The sequence below is a fragment of the Protopterus annectens genome, chromosome 4.part0, assembly GCF_019279795.1.
Source record: "Protopterus annectens isolate FY-2018-M chromosome 4.part0, PAN1.0, whole genome shotgun sequence".
In the NCBI taxonomy this organism is placed as follows: Eukaryota; Metazoa; Chordata; order Ceratodontiformes; family Protopteridae; genus Protopterus; species Protopterus annectens.
The window spans coordinates 1953778643-1953802832 of NC_056733.1; positions in this window are offsets into that span (position 1 = coordinate 1953778643).

Here is a 24190-nt window from a genome sequence, read left to right on the forward strand (position 1 = left end):
TAGGTTCAAGTCGCTAGAATGAGTGGTTTTGAGGGATCTAGTTTTTTTGAGGTGAAGCATGTCCATTAGTTTAGGGTTTGACATGGCCCTATAGGTCACACATAGGTCACCCCTGAGCAGATGGTAAGCGACTGAGAAGAGCTTTTTTAGTCATGCTTCATAGGGTAATTGTTTAAGGCCCTTAATCCTCTTAGTGAGGTACTTCTATGGTCTTTCTAGTTGTTGCAGGTGTCTAGTGAGGTACATCCCAAATGGGGCATTGTACTCTATTATGGGCCTAATGAGTGAGGAGTAAAGGGGCACAATCACCTCCTTGGATCTGCATGAGAAACCCTTTGTGATCGGGTGTGCCACATAGAAGGATTTCCTGACCATTTTGCCTATGTGGTTCTCAAAGGAGAGCATGCTATCTACTTGGGTGCCCAGGTCCCTAATTACTTCTTCTGTACTTAGTGGATTCCCATCTATGTGGTAGTTTGTAGGTACTTTGTTTTTCCCAAATGGGATTACTATGCATTTTTTGGCATTTAGCTTGAGGCCGTGATTTTGACACCAGGTATTTGTCTCTGAAAGACCGTTTTGCATGATGTCTGTGTCAGCCAGAGAGTCAATTATTGCACCCAATTTACAGTCATCTGCGAACTTGGTTAGCCACAGTCCCTCCGCATTTGTCTGTACTTTGGAGAAATATATACCGAACAGGAGGGGTCCCAGGACTGACCCCTGTGGGTCTCCGCTTGTGACTGGTTTGGAGTCAGACATAGCGCCTGCCACTCTTACCATGTGGGTTCTGTCTGAGAGCCAATTGGCAACTCATCTCGTGACATGGGGGTTGATATTTAAGCTGGTGAGTTTGTCTATGATTCCTGAGTGTGGGATGGTGTCGAACACCTTAGCAAGGTCCAGATATGCTGTGTGGACCATCTTCCCTTTATATATGGCCTTGGTGACTGTTTTGAAGAAGTTGACCAAGTTCAGGAGGTAAGATCTGCCTTTAACAAAGCCGAACTGGGTGGGGTCCAGTGTCTGGAGGTTCCTAATGTCCCTGTTAATGAGCTCCATGACAATGCATTCCATGGCTTTGCAGACCAAGCTAGTCAAGCTTATAGGGCGATAGTTCCCAGGGTCAGTTGTGGCACCACCTTTGTGGAGTGGTACGACTGTTGCTGTACGCTATTCTTTGGGTACATAGCCTGTAGAGAGGCTGAGTTTGAATAGTGTTTTGAGATGGGGGGGGTTAGCTCATTTTGAAGCTCATGTAAGACTCAACCTGGGATACCATCTGGTCCCATTAATGCTGTGTTTTTGGCCTTTGCAAGGGCTGTCTTTACTTGTGTTTCTGAGATATCTGTAGCGCCACATTCTTCTGGGATGGTGAAGTTTGCACTGAACTTGTCAGCCAGGATGTTGGCAATGTCGGTTGGTTCAGTGTATTTATGACCATTATGCACTAGCTCGGAGCATATCTGAGAGTTTGCCCCTAGACTCTTGACATAGTTAAAGAAGGCCTTGTGGTTATCCTTAGAGTCATTGGCTATTTTTCTTTCGAAGTTGGCATTGGATGATTTAATGAGGGAGCGCAGTTTTTTACTGATGTTAATCAGAGATGCCTTCTTATTTTGGGATTTTGTTCTATCTTGCAGGAGTTTTCTCCTTCTGTTGTAAAGTTTATTTATGGCCGGGATCGACCAGACTGGCTTCCTCTATTTTGAGGAGTTGGTCTTGGCTTTTCTTTGGATGGCTCGGTCCATGCATTCTTGAAGGTGTTCATAGAATGCGCTTGTAAAGGATTCTGCCGATGGGTCATCATTTTCCATTTGATTGGGAGCTTTGAAACTTCCCACCTCGGTCTTGAGTTGTGTGAAGTTGGCTTTAGAGAAGTTTTTTACCTTAATTTCCTTGACTGGGGGGGAGGGAGGTCGGGATGTGGATGTCCAGTGTGATTAGTTTGTGATCTGATCTTACCAATGACGAGTTTACCTCAGGTGTGGAACATAGGTTCCCCATGTTGGTGATGACCAGGTCCAGTATGTTGTCACCTCTTGTGGGAGTGGTGACCAGCTGTTCCAGGAGCGTTTGAGTGTATAAGCAAGCCATCCACATCAAAGGGCATTATAGTCCCATTGGTCTCGGCCCTCATTAAACCAATAATTGAGTACAATGCACCCTTTTGCATATACCTCACCACTCATCTTCCAGCAATGATTTACTCATGTGTATCACATTTGCCACAGAGTGCTTGCACACACCTTTTTGTTCAAATGTAAGTATTCTTTGTGATGCATAACTATTAGGAGTTGATAGTGCAGACTGCACTTCAAGGTGTTATACAAGATGCATGTGTGATACGTCTTGATGTGATGTACCCAGTAAATGCATAGCTCATTGACAACATTAATGGCATAGGTTACAATCATGTAAGTGTGGATTGTGGCATATATATGTCGTGCAAACCTCTCAACTGGCCAGGATTGCTCCTAATTTAAAATGCAGGTGTAACAGTGTCCCTCTTAACACCTCCCAAATTTTGTCATTTTGGAGGAAGGTGTGCTTGATTTACCTTATAGATTACTGACAGATCATTGCAGTGGTACAAGTGTGTTCATGCAGAACATATTAATAACTCACAAGTACATATTTTATGTCAAGGACTCTTTTGCCACATTTTCACAACATGCACATACCCCCTGTTGTATATATTGTCCTTACTAAATGTTCTCTCCACTGATCATGTCAGGCTGCTTATATCAAATGCAATCATCTTCACTGATATGTCTGAGAGTCACATAAAATACAGTTAAGTGTGTGATGATATGAATATACTCATACAAGAGATGTAACCAACAGTACATACTGTATTAGGTACATGTGTGATTAATGTTCATGCTACAGCTGTCTTTTCCTTGGGATGTATGTACAATGACATGCCCTTATCTGGTGTACATTACATTTCAGTTGTCCTCTTACTCATTCTTCATTCCTACCATTCCTGTTTGTGGCCCTTTCTAATACACACACTTCCCCATAGTGCAGTCTGTGTAACCTTGTTGATCATCACCAAACCTTTATTTCAGTATGGCCAAAACTTGTTTGTATTATACTTTGCAATGAGTACACTTTTCTTTCATGCGTTAATAAAGCACTGACTTAAATTAAACCCTGGTAGACATTGTGGCTGACCGTGCAATCCCCTAGAACTAGTTTGCCCATAGGTAAACATGTCTGCATGTCTGAATGTGTTTGTACTGCTTTACACAGCTTCCTGGACAGCAACAGTGGCAACTGGCCAGGAAATCTCACTTGTATCTATGTAAGTGCATTGCCTGACATCCGTATGTAATTAGCTCTGCTACTCATCACACAAACATGTAAACTCTAAGTAGGCTTTGAGCTAAGCCTACACAAAGTATATTGAATCCATGGAATGAATAAACAGCTAAGGTGAGAAATCCACAATGCTTGAAAACATGAAATTTCAATTACACAACAGGACAATGAATGATCATTTTAGAAACTGCTACAAAGATTTATGAAATTAAACCAGTAGCATAGACTCAAACTGCAAGTTTGTTTGTGTCTTTCGGCTTTTCCTGGTTAGGGGTCACCACAGCAGAACTCCGGTCTGCTAGTGATTGGCAGTTGATTTTTACGTACCGGCTTGCCAGGCCTGATGCACAACCTTCAACGAAGGTATGCCCATTCATGCATGTCTCCATGCAGAAGATGCTCTAGCTGAGAATCGAACCGGACAGCGTCTTATTGTAAGGCGACAATGCTACCGCAGCACCACCACCTTGCAGATCTTTTAAAATATGCAGTGGATGACCTCTTTCATCATATTTCTTAAACCTATCTAAAAGGATAGTGAAGGCATGACATACAAAAAATGATAATGTATACCACACATCATGGACAAACACAGAACGCCGTATTAGCTTAGGCTACAGAAGGCATACCAAGAAGAGGATCCTGCCACTGCACTGTACAACATAAATCTCTATTTTGTACATTCATTCTACAGTAAGCAAACTGGTGAAACATGCATGCAACAAGGCAATTATATGACTGTACTCATGCAACAGTGAGTGAATAATAATACACATACTTAAAGATTGAAATAACAGACAGTCAGCACTCTTACAAGTAATGTGACAGGAAGTGTGTCATATGTATAACCCCACAACAGCAAATACTGTGGCATTATCGCTCAGTGTACTGTAACACAGCATGGTACAGTAATGCTACTGGTATATGTAGAACTACATGGAACACATAATGGAAATTGTACAAAACACATATTATCACATTAATAACAATGTCCTAAGTACACAATCAATAGTGAGGGATTTGGCCACCAGGTTGATAACAACCTGACTTTTGACCACCATGTTGCTTCCATTGTATGGAGAACTTCCTACATGGCCCACATCATAAGTAAAGATATCTCATCCAAGGACAAAGAGGTCATAACATCTCTGTATTCTTCCATTATAAAGCCAATTATTGAGTACAATGCTCCCTTTGGCATGTACCTCACAAAGCAAATGCAGCAGCGGGAGAGCCCACAGAGGTTCCTCACCAGGACAATGCAGGGCTTCAAACACCTACCCTACACAGATAGGCTAAAAGCCCTGTCCCTCTATTCAGTTTCATACAGACTCCTCAGAGGTGAACTCTGTCTGGCATACAAACAATCTCAGACCCTACCTTGATGGGACTGTTGCACATCCACAAGTCAAGCTCCACTCGAGCAAACCCTACGTGTGACCTCAACCTGATCTTTGATATCAATAGGACTTGTTGGCGGGACAGATTTGTGTCCCAGGGACCCCCCCCCCTTCTGTGGAATAGACTCCCTCTCCACATCAAGCAGAGTAACTCATTATCCCTTTTTAAGCACAACATGGATAAGTGGATGGGAAACAGAAAATACCCCCCTGGGATTCCACCTGTGCCCCTGAAGGACAGGGCCACTGTGTGCTGGCTTGTCTAAACATGGGCTAAACTCATGGCTAGGCTTATAAGGGTCTCAGGGCAATAGCCTAGTAACCTCCTATGATCCTATGATCCTAAAACACCCAGTGTCATGTGACTAACATATCTATGCATAAAAGACAATGTGAGTAATGTGCCTACCAACCAGAGATATGACATACAGCAGTGCTGAGTAGCCTTCCGACAGTCACTGTCAGAAACAGATGTTCTTGCCATACACTAATGTGGAACAAAGGGAAATGAAATGGCAGTCCAAAAGAGACAAACAAAAAGTCCATTGGAGGTTGATGCAACACACAGTTCTCATGTGTAGGCTACTACACCACTGTGCTTCTACACAAGCAGTATGTCTAGTGGACAGTAACATACAATGCACTGTACAAGTAGTGAGAGTAGAAGAAAGTATCACACACACTGCACTGTACAAGTTGTGTGAGTAGCAGATGGTAGCACATACTACACTGTACAGGCAGAGAAGTGGAGAGTAACAAACACTTTACTAGCCATACAAGCAGTGAGAGTAGCAGACAGTAATATGTACCACACTGTACAAACAGTCAGAGCAGTGGACAGTAGCAAGCAGTAATACACACCACACTGTACAAACAGTCAGAGCAGTGGACAGAGACACACACCACACTTAATGTGCCGGCAGACAATTCAGCATTCTCAAAGTCGTGAGAATGATGTAAAGTAATACAAAAGAAACAGATTCTCACAAACATGAAAAAAAGAAAGAAACAGACATTCAGTAAGTACACTTACATAAAACAAAGCTGTCTACCAAGGTCCTACAAACTCATAACAGGTCGTCTTAAGCATCTGTAAGACACCCATCTAATAGCATTTGCAAATCACAATTCAAATACAAAGAATGATCAAAGATTAGTTATCACAAGCAGTGCATAAATGGTGTCAAAAGAGAGAGGTGTATGAGCACTGTCCGGTGTCTTCAAGTATACACTTCACATGGAGCCATATACAGTGCAACATTGGCCAAAATGTTATGACTGTATAATTCAGGCATGTAAATCAGATACATGGTAGTATAAAAGTATTCAAACAAAAAATACTAGACAGCATGCAATGAGTAATGTCCCTGGCAAAAGGACAGTGTCCAGAAGAAAGATAAGCATTACACAGCATGCTATATACAAACATGATACCTCAGTAAGAAACAGAAAATTATACTGCTGAGTATAAAAAAACAAAATAAAGGAGACATGAATGCATCATATACCCATGGGAGTTATTTTATTTGCACTAGATGTGTAAGTGAGCAAGAACAGGCCAAGACAAGGGGTGTGACAACAAGAACTAATGTTCATATAAATATATTTCTTTTTGTTTATCCATTGAAATGATAAACTCACTAGGCAAAGATGCCACTTTATAGGGGTGACCTTTGAGTTCTATCTGATTGTCTGCTATGCAGAGTTCGCATCTTTGCCAGTGAAGATCAATGGACTAAAACCCAGGACTAAAACTGTAACCTCTTTAGCAGATAGCCTTAATGACTTTTCCTAATTTGTTAAATTAGTAATCATTCATTTTCTTTAAAAATACATAGCATTAAACTTACAAATTAGTAACTTAAAATGGAAGGTAATTTATGCATTTACCATTGTTTATAGACTATTTAGTAAGCTCTATGAAGAAAATCCATCATGACAAGACTATAGATTAAATGTTTTACTTAAAAATAAAAGACTTTTTCACATGATTATAAAAGCTAAGCTGTACTTTGGAGCATAGAACTGTCATGTAATTTAGAGAAAACAAAACCATTCAGGCTTACAGAAATTCATAATGCTAGGTCCTGCCCCCCCCCCCCCCCCCAATGGCTCAGTCTCTTCTTTTAAGAGACTCGAATATCTCTGCCACTGTCCTTCAAAGGCTCTATTTCTCACTTCTTTCCAACTGTGGCTTCACTCGTTTTTTACTCAGCTGTTCCTTTCTTAAGAAGGGACCATGTCCTCCTCCACTATGTTCATGTGTATTGGATCCTCCTCCTACATGATCAATACACTACACCCCATATACTTCAAAGCAGTTTCAGGAAGGGCACTATAGTACATGATGCCATCACAGCTCAGACCACTGGGGATGAACACCATAGGTAAGCCATATCTCACCTTGACTGACCTACAAACACACTAGCAGAAGGGTGTTCATCTTTCTACAACTCAGACTCTGTCTTCTAAGGTGTTCAAGACTGAAACAAGGATTGCATCTCAATCACTTTATTGCATGGCCAGTCTTTTTTTTTCCATGGGCATCTTGATTTGGATTGAAAAAAAATGTAAAATAAATATATATGATCAGTGTAAGTAGTGCACACTTACTTTTGGTGCTGGGATATCAGATGGCTGTGGTTTCTATTCCTCCAGCAGGTACTTGGGTTAATTCTTTCAATACTGATACTGCAAAGCAGCATGGGGGAGGGGGGTGCTGCATTCCAGAGGGTGATACCTTTCAGATGAGGAATTATGTAGAGGGTCTATCTACCTGAATTTATAGTATCTGAAATGGATGTAAAAGATCACATGGCACTTATGAGAAAAAAAGCAGGAGTTACTTTCTGAACACCTAATTTATTCAATTGTCATGATCATCGACGTGTTAAGTCGACAGAATGTGTTCAACTAATCAGATGGAAAAAGTTATGTGGGATGGACAATTCCTGTGGTTTCGGAACACGCCTCTTCCCATGGGTCTTGCAATGTCAGAGTTAGTATATATACTTAGCAGGGGATATGGGGCATGCAGGAAGTCTTGCCCCATGTAGCATTTTTTTTAACTTTTTTGATATCTGCATGTTGTGAGCGTTTTCCATAGTGTGTGCAACGCCAAGATAACATCTGCATTGTTGACTGTTTGTTTTTAACTTTAGTGATATGTATATGTGTCTGTTCTGATCATATTTATTGGTTTTATTTATATATATATATATATATATATATATATATATATAATATTTGCAATATTTACAATATTCTCAGGATTGTACAACTTTATTTTCATGAATTTTGACATCTTTCATTCTATACCCCCATCCTTTTCTCTGCGATGAGCTCTTATTTTGGCCAAAGCATCTTCATCATTCCTGTTTTTATTATACACCAGTTTATCACATCTTCTTTTCCCAAATACCTCACTGCTACCATCAATATCTTATCCCATCTTTCAACTTTACATTTTTTTCTTTTTAATATTACCCCTGCAATATTATATCTATGTTTATATTTAAAAAAAACTTCTCATTTATATTTGTTTTTATTTTGTCCAAAAGTCTTCATTTTATTTATAATTTAAAAATTAATATTTTATTGTTTCTTTGTTATTACAGTTTATATATCTTTCTCCTTCATTGCTTTGCATTTCATACTGCTTTTTATGGGCAACTTATCCAATAATAATACTCACAAAACTTTTCCACCATCATAAAAATATTCAAATCTTTCCCTTCTATTTTTTATTGCTTTTTTACCTCATCCTCATGTTTTTTTCTATTGAGACATTAAATAGTATTTCTCCATCACTATGTTATACGATTCCTTTCCATTGTTTTTAACTTCATCACTCTTAATTTTCCATAATTTGTTTTCATCATATTATTTTTGTTTCCATTAATTCTTCATTTTGACTTCTTTTCTTTCCATTTTCATCGTTCCATCTTTTCACATTTCACATGCAGTATTTCCCTACCAAGCTCTATTCATTCTCCTTCATACTTTTTAATACACAAAAAAGGTGCATATACATCAAATATACAACTGGATTTTTCATTCCAACCTCCTTTTTCATTCCATTATGTACAATTCCAGTCTATCTGGATTGAGCTGTCATTTCCAAATAAAACTGAAACACGTTTCTAACAATTTGTTTTTCCATTTTTTTGTAACCATACACACACTCCATAAATATCCACAATTTCCCTAAAATATGGATGTTTAGGATATATTGCTTCTTTCTAAAGGATACTAGAAAAAACACCAACTAACTTCACTATTTCATGCAGAATTTCTATTGTTCATTTTTTTCTGCTTTCATCAAACCTGATACCTAATATATTTATAGGATCATAGTTAGTAGGCTTGCAGTCTTGGGGACCATTGATGAGCCTAGCTCAAATTACCAGTTGCCCCCAAGAGCACTTTCTTTTTAAGTGACTTGCTCATGGTCACATAGTAGGCACATGAGGAAAAGGGGGATCAAACCCGATAAAGTAAAAACTACAAATCAGCCTTAATCCTCTGCCAACTGCTAGACATCTCATTTCTAGAGAAAATATTCCATTTGTCTTCTTTATTTCACCAAAATCTTTCTGATTTGACCAATTAAATCTTAATGCAGTTTACTAAATCTCCTTAATTCTTGTTATAGTTTTCCTCATCCATACTATTTTTATTACAATAACCATATAATTGGCATATTAAAAAGACACAGGTATTATTACGTCTTTTAGAATTTCCCATCTTGCTTCCCCTTTTGCCAATGCATGCTTGTATTCCTCATTTTACCCCTCTTTCTTTTTTTCTAACCAATCATTTATCATAACATTCACCTAACCCATCTCAAATCACTTCTTCATTACTTCTAGTTTTACCATATCCATAACCCCCATACTGTCCATACATCCAGATGAGTTACTGAATGAAATGTTTTATGTCACATGCAACAATCCTTACATCTTTATTATCCCTTAAAATTGCACCTATCACTTTTTTATTATTACTAACGTTTCCTTCACTTGTTTTCTCTTTACTATATGTGCACCTTCACCATCACTATTTTCAAAACAACCCCATTATTTTTTTACATTATCCTAATAAAGAAATTAAAATATGTATTCTCCAGTGTTGTTGGTATCAGAGTTGCAACATGTTTGTCAACTTTCTTCCATATAAATGTAATCATCCCTGCACATACGTTTTCATCTTCTATCCCTTCCTCTATCAATTCTTTCAACATTTCCACAAATTCTTATTTTTCCCTTACACTCATCTATTTATGATATCTGTAAATTAATCCCTCCAAGCTTAATGCTGATTCTTGCTTCCTTTCTTTTATCATCTGTTCTAATTCTTTAAAATAAGATTTTTACCTAATTTGCATTTTTTTCTATTTCAAATGTTCTTTAATTTCAACCTTTTCAATATCTTCCTTCATATATATTGTTTCTACAAAATTTCTACTATCTCCATAAGTTTGTCTTTTTTTTTGCATTTTACTATCCCATTCTCATTTACCACTACATCCATATCATCTTCTCTTCTTTTTTCCTAACTTCTTCTATTCTTCACTTTACAAATATTTATGTCTCTACTATCTTGTCTTAATTCTGTCTTTATTATTGTCAGAAAATCCCCTGGATTTACTAATTTGCAGTGCAGGACTAAACTAGTCCTGCACGTAAGCGGCAGTTTAAGAGGAGGACGGCAGCGTGCCATGCATAATAATGAAGGTGCGCTGCCTGAGCTCCAAATCCTACACTGAGCATGGATGAGTGCAGGGGGCGTGTCTGAGAGCAGAGCTCTCAGAATAAACACTCCCCTGCAAAGTAGAACAGAAGAAAGTGTAAATAAATGAGCAAAACTGCTCATAGGTGTTCGCATATCTCCACCAACAGTCCCCATGTGTTCAACAGCAACAGTACATAGAAATAATTTTATTTATTTATTTATTTATTTGCAGTTGTTTAACCAGGATAGTCCATTGGGACTGAAGAACCCATTTTCAATGGAGCCCTGGGGAGAAAAGCTCCTAATACATATACAACAAAGATTAATATACACACACAGATTGCATGAAGATTACAGAGGTAAACAAACTAAGATTAGTATGCACACATAGATTGCATGAAGATTACAGATGTAAACAAACTAAGATTAGTATACACACATAGATTGCATGAAGATTACAGAGGTAAACAAACTAAGATTAGTATACACACATAGATTGCATGAAGATTACAGAGGTAAACAAACTAAGATTAGTATACACACATAGATTGCATGAAGATTACAGAGGTAAACAAACTAAGATTAGTATACACACATAGATTGCATGAAGATTACAGAGGTAAACAAACTAAGATTAGTATACACACATAGATTGCATGACGATTACAGAGGTAAACAAACTAAGATTAGTATACACACATAGATTGCATGAAGATTACAGAGGTGAACAAAGTAAGATTAATATACACACATAGATTGCATAAGAATTACAGAGGTAAACTGACTGATCAAAAGTATTTCAATCAAAGGTAATAATGTCAAAAGTATAACTTTTTTTTTTTGTAGGATTGGGGATAGGTAGTTAGATGCAGTAGGGTAAGGAGTTGCTAGATACTAGTACGGAGTAGAAAATTAGAAGCAAGCAAGAAATTGTTACCTGGTATTTGAGAGAAGGAAGTGAAAGAGTATTGAAGTAAAGTGTAGGTTATGAGGGATGGGAGCATGAGCATTCCCATGTGGAAGTTAGATGAGAGTGGAGTGATTTTTTAAAGGATGGGAGGCTAGTAATGGTACAAATGGAGGGGGGAAGGGAGTTCCATAAGCGTGTTAGTGAGTGTGACAGGAGGTACTGTCCTGGGGGGTGGAGGGGTCTGTAAACTTCTATAAGGTTTTGATTGTTTGATCTGAGAAGTCTTTGTGAGTGGTGCATTTTAAAGGTAGTGGAGAGGGATGGACAGTGGGAAGGCTGGAAAATGAGTTTATGAGCATAGGTGAGCTGAGTGTAGGAGAGGTAGTTTGGTACCTCTAGCCAGTTTAGTTTGTGTAGAGATTCACAGTGATGGGTTGATGATTTGTTGCTAGTGGCAAATCTGGCAATTTTATTGTAACAAGAGGATAGTTTGGTTTTGAGAGATGATTGTAGATTGGTTAGAAGAGGGGCTCCATAGAGAAGGGAGGGTAAGAGAAATGTAGTAGAGAGAGTAAGTTTAGTAGTTGAGGTGAGGAACCAATTGTGTCAGCAGAGCATACCAAGGTTTTGGTGGGTTTTTTATGTTTAGTAGTAAATGGGAGTTCAATTTGAGCCTGTCATCAGTTTGAACTCCAGTAGTTTGGTTTCAGATACCAGCTCAAGAGGTGTTGTATTTTGGCTGTTGATGGAGAATAAATGTCGATCAAAGTTCTTAGTTTTAGAGAAGGTAAAAATCATAAGTTTAGTTTTAGCAGCATTGAGTGCTAGATGGTTGTCTTTCATCCATTATTCTGTGGTAGAGAAAGCATCTTGAGTTAGTTTTAAAAGAGTTGGGATGGATGGGGCAGCACAGATGATTTTGAAATCATCTGCATATTGGATAACGTTAGCAAGAGGGATAGAGTGGTAAAAGTCATTAATGAAAGTATTGAAGAGGAGAGGGCCCAGTATGGAACCTTGTGGGACACCTGTAGGGGTGATGCGGAAGGAGAAGGTGGCCTTTTTCCATTTGACAGCTTGTTGCCTATTGGAGAGATAGCTGGTAAACCATTTGAGGGAAGAGGGTGAGAGGTTTAGGTTAGCTAGTTTAGTAAGAAGTAGGTTATGAGAGATAGTGTCGAAGGCCTTAGAGAGATCAAGAAGGATGGTAGATACAGTGAAGCCAAAGTCTCTAGCTTTATTCACAGTTTCAAGGAAGGAAAGGAGGGCAGTCATAGTGCTATGATGGGTTCTGAATCCATGTTGGGTAGGAGTTAATAGATTGTTGTCCAAGAGATGGGGGAGGATTTGAAGGTGGATGCATTTCTCTAGGACTTTAGAAATGGGAGAGAGGATGGTGATGGGATGGAAATTGGAAATATTAGTATTATTTCCTCCTTTGTGCAGGGGAATGATGTAAGCTTTTTTCCAGATTTGAGGAACAAGACCTTCTTGGATAGAGCGATTGATTAGGATACTGATAGGGAGGGCAATGGCTTCTGCAGCTATGCTGAGGAAGTATGAGGGAATGTTATCAGGGGCATCAGTGCATGGTTTTAGTTTCTGCAGGAGTTTTTTTATTGTAGAAGTAGGAATAGGTTTAATGAAAAATGGTGGGGGTTGAGAGGGTGAGGAATGAGAGAAAGAAGTTGGAGGGGGATGTGGGTGAGGAGAAGTGGAGGTAGGAGGTGGATTGTTATTTGAAAAAGAAGTAGAGGTAGGAGGTGGATTGTTATTTGAAAAAGAAGAGGTAAGTGTGGAAATAGAGTCAATGAAGAAACAATTGAATTGGCTAGCAAGATCAGAGTCTTGTACATTTGGGGAGGGGGTTGGGTTTTCTGTAGTACCAGGTTTTAAGAGGGTAGTTATACCTCTCCAGAACTTTTGTGGGTTGGTTTTATGGTTGCTTTGAAGTTGGATGAAGTAGTTTCGACGGTCTGCTGAGATAAGCTTTTTAACTGAGTTATGAAGAGTTTTGTATTTATTGAGGTTAGAAATAGATTTGTTCTTATGGTATTGTGTCCAGGCTTTATCTCTAAGTCGCATGGTGGCTAGTGTACTTTTAGTTAACCAGGGGGTGGCTTTCCTTTTTATTCTTTTGGTTATTAAGGGAGCATGATTATTTAGGAGATGTAGGAAGGTAGTATTAAAGCGAGTTATAGCATTTTCAAGTGGTAGAGTTTTTAGAGGGTACCAATTAAGTGATTTAAGGGTGTCAGAGAAAGCTTCTGGGTTAAAGTTTATATGGGATTGGGTAGTTAAGTAAGTATGAGTAACTAGTAAGGGAGAAGGAAGACGTCTAGTGAAGATGGAAAGGTGGTCCCTGAGGGAGTCAGGGAGGGTTCCACTGTCAGGGTAGTTGTGGGGGTGGGAGACTAGAATCTAGTCTAAAATGTTGCCACTAGTGAAGTTTTTGGATGGCCTAGTTATGGAGTTAATGAGTTGAGAGTAGTTGTATAGGTTGATGTTGAGGGGGTGAGTAGGGGGATTGAATGGAGGACCAATTAATATTGGTGTCTCCCATGATTATAGTTTCATTACAGATATTAGTTGATAGCCAGGATAGGATTTCTTTGAGTATTGGGACATTGTCAATGTATATACATTTATGTTTGTTTAGCTGAAGATGAGCTAGTATTAATTCTGCGTTAGGGAACTTTGGAATGGCTTTATTATAGGGTGTTATGCATAGGGAGGAAGAGTAGATAAGAGCCACCCCACCACCTTTTTTATGGGTTTTGTCTGTTCTGATGATAGAGTAATTAGGTGGTACTATCTCTTTGTTTTTTACAAGAGGCTTTAGCCAGGTTTCAGAAATAGCTTGGATGTCTGGTTTGTTATGGAGTAGCCAGGCATGGAGATTTGGAATTTTGTTAGCTAAGCTTTGTGCATTAAGAGATGTAAGTAGGATGGATTTAGTTATTGAGGAGGAGGGGGTTGGTCCTGGGTTAGGGTGAATATCACCAGATAAAAGTATGGAAGTTAAAAGTTGAGTTAAGTAGTGGAGGTATTTGGATTGTTTTGATTGAGAGATATAAGTTGAAAGATTAGTGGGAGATATGGGTAGAGTAGCTGATGAGGGCTTAAGAGGGGGGAATAGTTTGAAATGAAAGCATAGGTTGCTGTTGAAGGGATATAGTTCAGGGGAGATTGGGTTGAAGAAATTGGATTGTGAAGTATGGAGAGGGCATGTTGTCTGTGAGAATGGTGAGTGGGTGATGGGATAAGGTTGGGTAAGATAGTAGATGTAGGTAAGGTTCAGGAGGAGTAGTAGCTGAATTGGGAAGGATGAGTATTTTTTAAGCATGTTAGGGTTTTTATAAGCAATGTAGTGGTGTTGTGAAAGGAGGAGGTAGGGATGAGAAGTAAGAGTTGTATGCAAGTGGGAGGGGATAGGAAGAAGAAGGAGTGGAGTTTATAGGTTGGAGAGGAAGTAAGAGTGGTTAAATGGGTATAAATGTAGATGTAGTGGGGGTGGGTGGGAATTGGGGTAGGGTAGGGGAGTGAGTGAGCCCGCAGGGCGAACGGAGCGCAGAAGAAAAAAAAAGAAAGATCAACTGAAAAAGGTATCAGCTACTGCTGATGATATAGAAAGGTAAGTAGATGTAGTACCAGATAAAGACAAGTAGTATGTAGGGAAGAAAAAGATGTTTTAAGTAGATAAGCTGATGTAGTACAGGGGGTGAAAACCGGATTGTAGACAGAGAAAAATACAGTCTCTTACGTTAGTTGGCCAGTTTAATAGGAGAGAAGTCATAGTAACATTAGAGTTGCACTGACCCTTGGTAAGTAGGTGCTGCCACCTAGTGGTGAGAATGTAGAAGGCAGGCGGCAAGGTGAGCAGGTCATATACAACGTTCAATATGTAAGTATCTAGGACAGAGGTGACTTGGGGGGGGAGTATATTTGGGAGATCCACGGTAGGCTGCTGAATCATTTACAAGGAAAGTTAGACAAAACAAAAAGTGTTACTGAGTAGGTAGCATAGAAACAGTAGATGCTATGAGGCTACCTACATTCAAAAAGTTACTTTAGGGCAGTTCTTCACAGGATTTCTACAGCTCAATCTGGCTGGCAAGCTCCAGGGAGTTTTCAGAAGTGATGCAGAAACCCTTGTATTTATTTTTTTTAAACCCCGAGTACAGCTAACCGTAGGTGTGCGGGTTTGCCCATCGCTTAGCTATGGTTAAAGCAGCTGAAAAGGCTGAAGAGGATAAGAAGGAATATATATGCAAATGAAGCAGCACAGCAATAGTGTAGTGGTTAGGGCATCTGCCTAATGAACAGACATTCCTGGCTCCAGTCCCACTGGAGCACATATAATTTTTCATGTGAAAACTGTATATGAACATATATTTACGTCTTTTTGCCATATAACCTACATAATAACATTTAAATGTGAACTGGAGTACTGCATGAAATGCACATGTGAAGTGTCAGTGTCATAATGAATAAGGTACTAGTAAATAGGTTTAAGCACAAATAAGCAGTAGTAAGTGTGTCTAAGTGTGATTGCACGGCGGTAGGCATTTCCTACACAGATTAAGCAAAGTAGAAGCTAACTGAGTGTAAGAAACTGTAACCGGAGGTTAGCAGTGCTTACCGTCATGCAAACCCATGCATACCCACTAACAACTGCTTTAAAGTGCCTTAATCACTCTGGATTCAATGGCCCTTGTTCTGCCTAGCAAAAAATAAACTGTCTCTGCAAGGCTCAAACTCAGGATCTTGCACACTATAGTCACAACAGTTAACCACCAAGCCATCATAGCAATAGATATGAATGAGGTTTCAGCAAACTAATCCTCACCACAGGAAAATCAAACCAAACATGTGAAATGAATATATGTACAGTGTGATGTTGGATAACTTGCCACAGAACATAAATATGTGAACTGGAGTACTGCAGTAAGCATAGATTTGAGGTGTTATTGTAATAAATTGAAGAAAGCCCCCAGGTCCCCATACAGTGTATGTACACATGAATCATAGATACCAGGCACATATATAACCTGTAATTAAGAATAAATCATTGCCAAATGGCAAATATAGTGTTAATTAACTATTAAGCAATGCTAACCACAGCACAGCTCAAGTTAGTAAGTGTAAGCAATGTGCAGGGGAGCCAATTCAATCTGCCTAGTGGTATACCTCTTTAAGCAGTGCCAACCTCATGTAAGCAGGTCTGCCCATAGCTTAGCTTTCTAAAACTGGCCAATCATGGGGAAGTGCAGGAAAATGGCCATATTTAAACCCCACAGGTGGGAATACTACCCATAACTGGTTGCAGCTTCCTACTGCAGGCAGAATGGTTGGTGTGGGTAAAGACACTCAATTTAGAGTGCAGAGTTGGGGCATCCAGGTGCCACAAATCATGGTATGGCTCCTGGTAAAATACCATGATCAGAAACTACTGCTGAGACAGTAGCAGGGCTCGCAGTATAAAATGGAGGCCTGGGACAGTCTCTCCCATGACCTCACCAGTGCCACAGGTATTCCCCGGACTGGTGAGCAGGTCAGGCACCACCATGCTGACCTGAAGTGGTGGAGGGGGGATGTACTGGAACAGTGGATCCAGGAGTCTTAGCAGATGCCCAATGTCCCAGGACTAAGTACTCATTCTACTAAGTAGTAAATAATTGCCTAGCTTGTGTATACTATGGATAGGTATGGCTAAATATCACTGCATTTCTCTGACAGCTGCAGATGAGCGGGCTGCGAACCAGCAAGCCCAAGATGCTAGGCTACAAAGGCTGTGTCACGAGGCAGGTTTGTAATCAGTCTGCATGTACTGTCATAACAAATAAATATAAGAGCCTTAGAAAGTGTAGTACCATTAGAAATAAATGTGTAACAGTCTGTGAATAAAGGTATAATCCCTAGAGTGCTTCTGTTTACTCTTATCTCATATGTCTGCGATCTGTTCCATACTATAAATAGTAACGTTGTATCTTAAGCAGTGTCACCCATGCCGTGGTATGCAGATAAAATGGGCATGAAGTCCTGCATAACAATGTTGGAAGTGCCATGAGGTCAGTTATATTGTACAAGTTAGGGAGACTTAGATAGAAAACACTTGAAAGCTTTACATCAATTCCCTGATAGCACGGTGTACTGTGATGTTAGCTATAATAATTTGTCACACACAGAAGGGATTTGAATCCTGGGAGTGCTACTAAGTTGTATGCATAATCATACCCCACTACTGTACAGATTTTGATACAGTGTTCAGATAGAAAGCTGTATGCATACTTATACCCAACAACAGTACAGAATTTGCTAGAATGTTCAAACTGAAAATTGTATGCATATTCATAACCCACAACTGTTCCAATCTGTCCAGCATGTCCAGATAAATGGCCCATGTCACCAGCTTGGTACCCTGTTCCCCAGAAAATCCACTGTGATGTTCCAAGAATTGTAGGCAGCTGTCAATGACATATAACTGATATTCAAACGTGTACATAGTCAGAGAATGTATATGGAAACAAACCGTCATTCTAGCACCTTACCTAAAGTATATGACAACAATTCTCAACATATGTTGCATTAACACCTGCAGCCTGTCACGCCTGTATGTAAGACACAGGTCACGTATATAATAATTTATAAACATACCAGTGTACAATATAAGGCCATTGTGTAGTGTAATAATACATGTAAGGGAAGACCATTGCAGTGACTAAGAATGTTGTGAAAACTACAAGGACATATTAGTTGTTAATTGAACTCTCTCTCTCACCCCTACCATATGTGCATAAAAACCCAATGACACTCCTCAACTGGTATGTGTACACCCCACACTTTTGTTGGGACATATGTCCTAATGGTTTATAAATATTCATATTTGTATTTATGCATGTGCCATGTGAAAATACACCCATATTGGTGGCCTGTTGCCATCAATGAAACCTGCATCCTCCTGTAATGGCCACTGTTGTTCCATAAATGCATGTGTTCTGCTTGCTCTGCAACTGTGTTAAATCTGATGTGTTGGGTTAAAGGGAATACCTATGCATGCTGTTATATTGAATTCTGAATGCTGTTGACTGTTACTAACCCATATCTTTCATAAACCTGTGACAACACAGCTCGTATGGGAAGGCCGGTCCCAGCAGACCCACCTATCCCACCTCAGCTGGCCATGGCACCGGGCACCAGCACATCTGGGGCCGAGCCTGGGACCTCCTCCTCTGTGGGCCCTGTGCCACCTTTGGGTGGAACCGCTGCAGGGGATGGGGCTCACCCCCCCTCGGAGTGGGCGCGGAGGGGAACCTGTCATCCATCAACAGGTCTGGGCTGTTGTGCGTAAGGAGCTCAATCTGGAGTATTGAGAGCAGCTATGCCAGCTTGAGGGCTGAATGGCACTATTAGAATGTGAGCCTGCCCCTCCTACACAGCCCCCAGCACAGCCACCTTTGGGGCTGTGAAGATGCAGTGATGACTGCCCATCATGGGTGGGAACCTCAGTCCCACTGTTTCCAGTTGGGTCTCATGGGCATGCGACTTCCAAACACCCCTCCCCGTCCAAGGTGTTTGCCCTCCACATGTGTCATATACCAGCCCTGTATGCATCTTGTGTGTCTTGTCTGTTAGCCTACCCAACCTACCTCCCCAAATATGTCTACTACCCCTCCCACACATCTCACTCTCACCTGAAAAAAAAAGGAAATCTGTTCCCACAACAAAATCTCGCCCAATACATAGCTGTCCATTTCACACGTGTCCATTGGACACATGTAATCTGGTCTAATTGGCATCACAATGAATATATGTTGTCCTCACCCCCCTCCTAGGGGTTTGAGGGTCCAAATGTACCTGCAAATATAGTGTATCTGCACAGCTGTTGCTGTAGAAGAAATGGGCAGCTATGGACCTTTCCTATTCCCTTCCTGCACATGTCTATCTATATTCCCTACTGTCTTTCTCTCTTTGTGCCCCATTTTTCACTGCTGTCCTATCAACCCCTTTTTCTTTTCTTTTAAAGGAATTAGCATTGGGGTAAATGGCAGTAAGCACTGTTAAGCAACGGTAAGTGTGTTTGCACGGGTTTGTGCAGAGGTAAGCTATGCCTACATAGGTTGAGAAATTTGAAGCTGACTGTAAGAAAACATAAGCGGAGGTTGACAGAGCTTACCGTCATGTAAACTCATGCAAACCTGCTTAAAACTGCATAAAAGTGCCTTAATCACTTTGTAGCCAACGTCCCTTGTTCTTCCCAGCAGCAAAATAAACTGCCTCTCCAAGGCACAAACCCAGGACCCTGCACTCCATATACAAAATGATTTACCACTAAACCATGGCAGATATACATAACCTGAAGTTCCCACAACAAAATCTCGCCCAATACATAGCTGTCCATTTCACACATGTGTCCATTGGACACATGTAATCTGGTCTAATTGGCATCACAATGAATATATGTTGTCCTCACCCCCCTCCTAGGGGTTTGAGGGTCCAAATGTACCTGCAAATATAGTGTATCTGCACAGCTGTTGCTGTAGAAGAAATGGGCAGCTATGGACCTTTCCTATTCCCTTCCTGCACATGTCTATCTATATTACCTACTGTCTTTCTCTCTTTGTGCCCCATTTTTCACTGCTGTCCTATCAACCCCTTTTTCTTTTCTTTTAAAGGAATTAGCATTGGGGTAAATGGCAGTAAGCACTGTTAAGCAACGGTAAGTGTGTTTGCACGGGTTTGTGCAGAGGTAAGCTATGCCTACATAGGTTGAGAAATTTGAAGCTAACTGACTGTAAGAAAACATAAGCGGAGGTTGACAGAGCTTACCGTCATGCAAACTCATGCAAACCTGCTTAAAACTGCATAAAAGTGCCTTAATCACTCTGTAGCCAACGTCCCTTGTTCTTCCCAGCAGCAAAATAAACTGCCTCTCCAAGGCACAAACCCAGGACCCTGCACTCCATATACAAAATGATTTACCACTAAACCATGGCAGATATACATAACCTGAAGTTTTCACAAACATATCATGCAGCACAATCAGTCAACAGTACAGAAAATGTATTATTATCACACCACATAACCTGTTAAATCAAGACGTCTGGACAAAGTATGCCACATTGCGGGTATACATAGGGATATATGTCAACTAATACTCTGATACACTTAAAATGTTGCTAGTTACAGAGTTATATGTATTAGAACACATATGTAGAAGGAGATGAAGTCTGAAACAAAAAAGTGTTGCCAATAGTTACTTACTTCAATGCTGCAATCATCCATGACAATTGCCAAGTGAATGAGGAACAGGCCAAAATATGAGCTGAACATGCATGGACATATGAACAGATATCTCTAAATGTAGACAGATAGACCGTTATATGTAGATATGGGTCCACTTTATAACATCGAAATACTGAAAGGTCGAATTTCAGTATCTCGAAGCTATGAAGTCGAATGTTTGAAATAGCGAACGTTCATAATTGCGAATTTCACATAAGTCGAATATATGTCGAATTCGCGGTTATGAAGTTGCGCTACGTAATGTCCAGGTTTGTGTTTTGGTTGTGAGCGGTGCCGTGTGTGGATGTAGGTGTTATGTCAGGTAAGTGAGTGTTTTGTAAGGGTTTTGAATGGGAGTTAGAGTGTGTGTGAGGGATTGGAAAATGTGCGTGTGTGAGTGAGCTTTTGTGTTGTGTTTGTGCGATCTTGGAGTTAGTATATATAAGTAGGGGTGGGGTGCAGCCCCAGATGGGGTGCAGGGGCTTGCCCTGCCTATGTGTGTGTGAGTTGTGCATGTGTGTTTTTTTTTTTGTTTATGATGTGATGTGGGTGTTGTGTTGTATGTTTAGTGTAGTGTGTGCGGTGTTTTCGGTTATGTGGTTTCGCGGTTTTTGTTTGTCGGTGTTTTGTGGATTCGGTTTTATAGACTCGCGATATCGATATTCAATATTTCAGCATTCATATAACATCAATTGTATATAGATACATACATATGTTCATATGTATGTATATATATATATATACATATATATATATATATATATATATATATATATATATATATATATATATATATATATAGATGTATATATCCATAGATACATACATATATATATATATATATATATAGAGTCATATGAGATATATATATATATAAGTACATACATATATACACACACAAAAGGTATCAGTAGCCATACATATGTAGAAGTAGTGTGGAAGTACTGGGTGCAATGTATAACCCTCAGTCACAAGCCCTTCAACTGGCACCTGTGAAATGTGTAGTCTGGCAACCATTCCCACAAATGAGAATGCTGACATTAAACATATACCCACCCACAATTCAAAGGACATGATACGACACACAGGTATGCATACAAAGATAACCTTTATTCCTGTACTATACAATAATGTATGCCAGTACTGACACCACATAAGGTTTGAAATACGTAATCAGTCATGAATGCAAGGCCCACACAAAAGAGTAGATGCAAGCGAGGTGTATATATACCATACTATGCTGTCCAGGCCAAGGCCTTCAGTTAGTACAACAGTAAAAACAGGATTTGCCTTCAGGATATGTAACAATCAACAATTACAGATGTAGTTCAGCAGCCGCCAATTACACCCTGTAGTCAAGCCATAGGGAGAAAAGTAGCACTTGTGTTAATGTCAAAGTATCACCTACATAACATTGCTTAACCTAGCATCTCACTATCACACTGAATGACCCTCGTCCTAACAGTTATATCCCTGAAAAGGTGCCATAGCCTAGGTTAATGGCATTGAACTGCCCCCCCCCCCCCATAAAAGGCAGTACAAGGACATGGAACACTGTGTACCACACACTTACCTCTGGAATGTACAAGGGCACATATGTGTTCTCCAGCTGTTGCCCCCATATATATGGACTTGTCCCAACAGTTGGTGTGGGAGTCCATGACATGACTGGGATGATAGCAGCAATGCTAGCGGTAAATAATGATAGGCCATTACCTAACAACCCTTCCAGTATCACAGCAGGACAAAGACTGGCATATATGTGGAGGACAGAGGCAGGAACATAGGGCCATATTTGCATTATTGCTGTTACGCACCCTGTAAATTGCTGGTGTTACAGGATTCGTTGCAGCATACCCTTATGCAGGAATACAACATTGAAATACAAATGGATGTAGCTATGTACTGATAGCACTCAACAGACAGAATGCCAAAAATATATCTGGGAAAATACCTGTGCGGTGCACAGATAAAACCTAACAGCCAATCCCCCTGGTATCATATGGATAGGCCCACAGTTGAGAGCTATGCAGACAGACAACATTCCATGAAAAAGTACCATGTACACAGACACCCTGTAATAACAGCAAGATACATTGCATACAACAACACTACTCACGCTGTCTGTAGGTCTGGAACCTTACCCAAATGTGGATTTGGCCTGTGTCTGCATGTTCTGCTGTAAGATGTATCGCTACCTGCTGCTTGTAACACCGATGTCCACACACAGGAAGGATATCATAAATACTGTAAAGGTGAAGGGACAAGCACACAGAAGGAAACAATTTATAGTACAGGGTTGCCATGACAGTGGTTATCTGAAGTACTACACAGCAGGCTGCATGCAATTAGCAACTGGTAGACACTGAGTGGTGCAGAGAACACCGCCCAATCATGTGCAATACCAACAAAAGCATGCTGCAATCTATTCAAACCAGCTCAATCACTCTACTGGAGAGACTGGAGAGAGAGAGAGAGAGAGAGAGAGAGAGAGGAAAAAAAAACCTTCAAGAAAGATCAAAAAGCTCAGGGTTGTGTTACAGTGGAAACAACATAACAGATATGTGAAACAGATGCGCATTTATTGGCATGTAGTATACGAAATAGAATAATAGGATGTATACTGTGAAAGGATGTATATGTGCCATCAGTACTTTTTCCTGTAATGATGTTGTGCTCAACAACTGCACTGGACAGTAGTGTCAGTCCCTGTGGGCAGTGGGACATACCTGTCAAATGTGCAGACCAGAAGTGAATGGCAAAGATGTGACGCATGATATCTGTGTTCCTTAAATTACTGTGGCCAACGGCTGGTGGGGATAATAATACTGCCATGATAGACAAATGGTTGAGAGATCACACCACCTGCAGGACAGTCATGTTAAAGTGTAGCATAGCATGCCTAACTACCATAGCAGTATAGTATGCTTATCTAAAGTTTGTCACCATATATAGCCCCCTAATGTTAGTCTGTGTTCACATGTGACACCTGTCTGTGTTGCAGCAAGGCAGAACAGTTCAGCTGTGAAGTAAATTGGGTGCATGAGTGTGGTCCAGATGTTTGTATGCACCCCACGTACAGATACATATATGTGTGATACATATTCACAGCTGTGTATGAGTACAGAACCTCGGACAGTTATACATTCATATAGGTATATAAACAACACAAAATGATATCTACACATATATGCACATATGTATACACACACACACACACACACACACACACACACACACATATATATATATATATATATATATATATATATATATATATATATATATCAATACATGTCCTCTGCCATGACATGTGTGAGAGAACATCACACATCAATACACAACATACCTACACACCAATACATGGCTGCAAGATGGAGTGTGGAGTGTGTTGTGTAACCCATGTTGGGAACACATTGCAATTGTATGAGACGGTGGGATATATATGTTGGTGAAGGGTATTAGGCACATATTGGTATGTAGGTCTGGTTGGGTGACAAACAAGACAGCATACTGAGCTGGTATATGACACAAG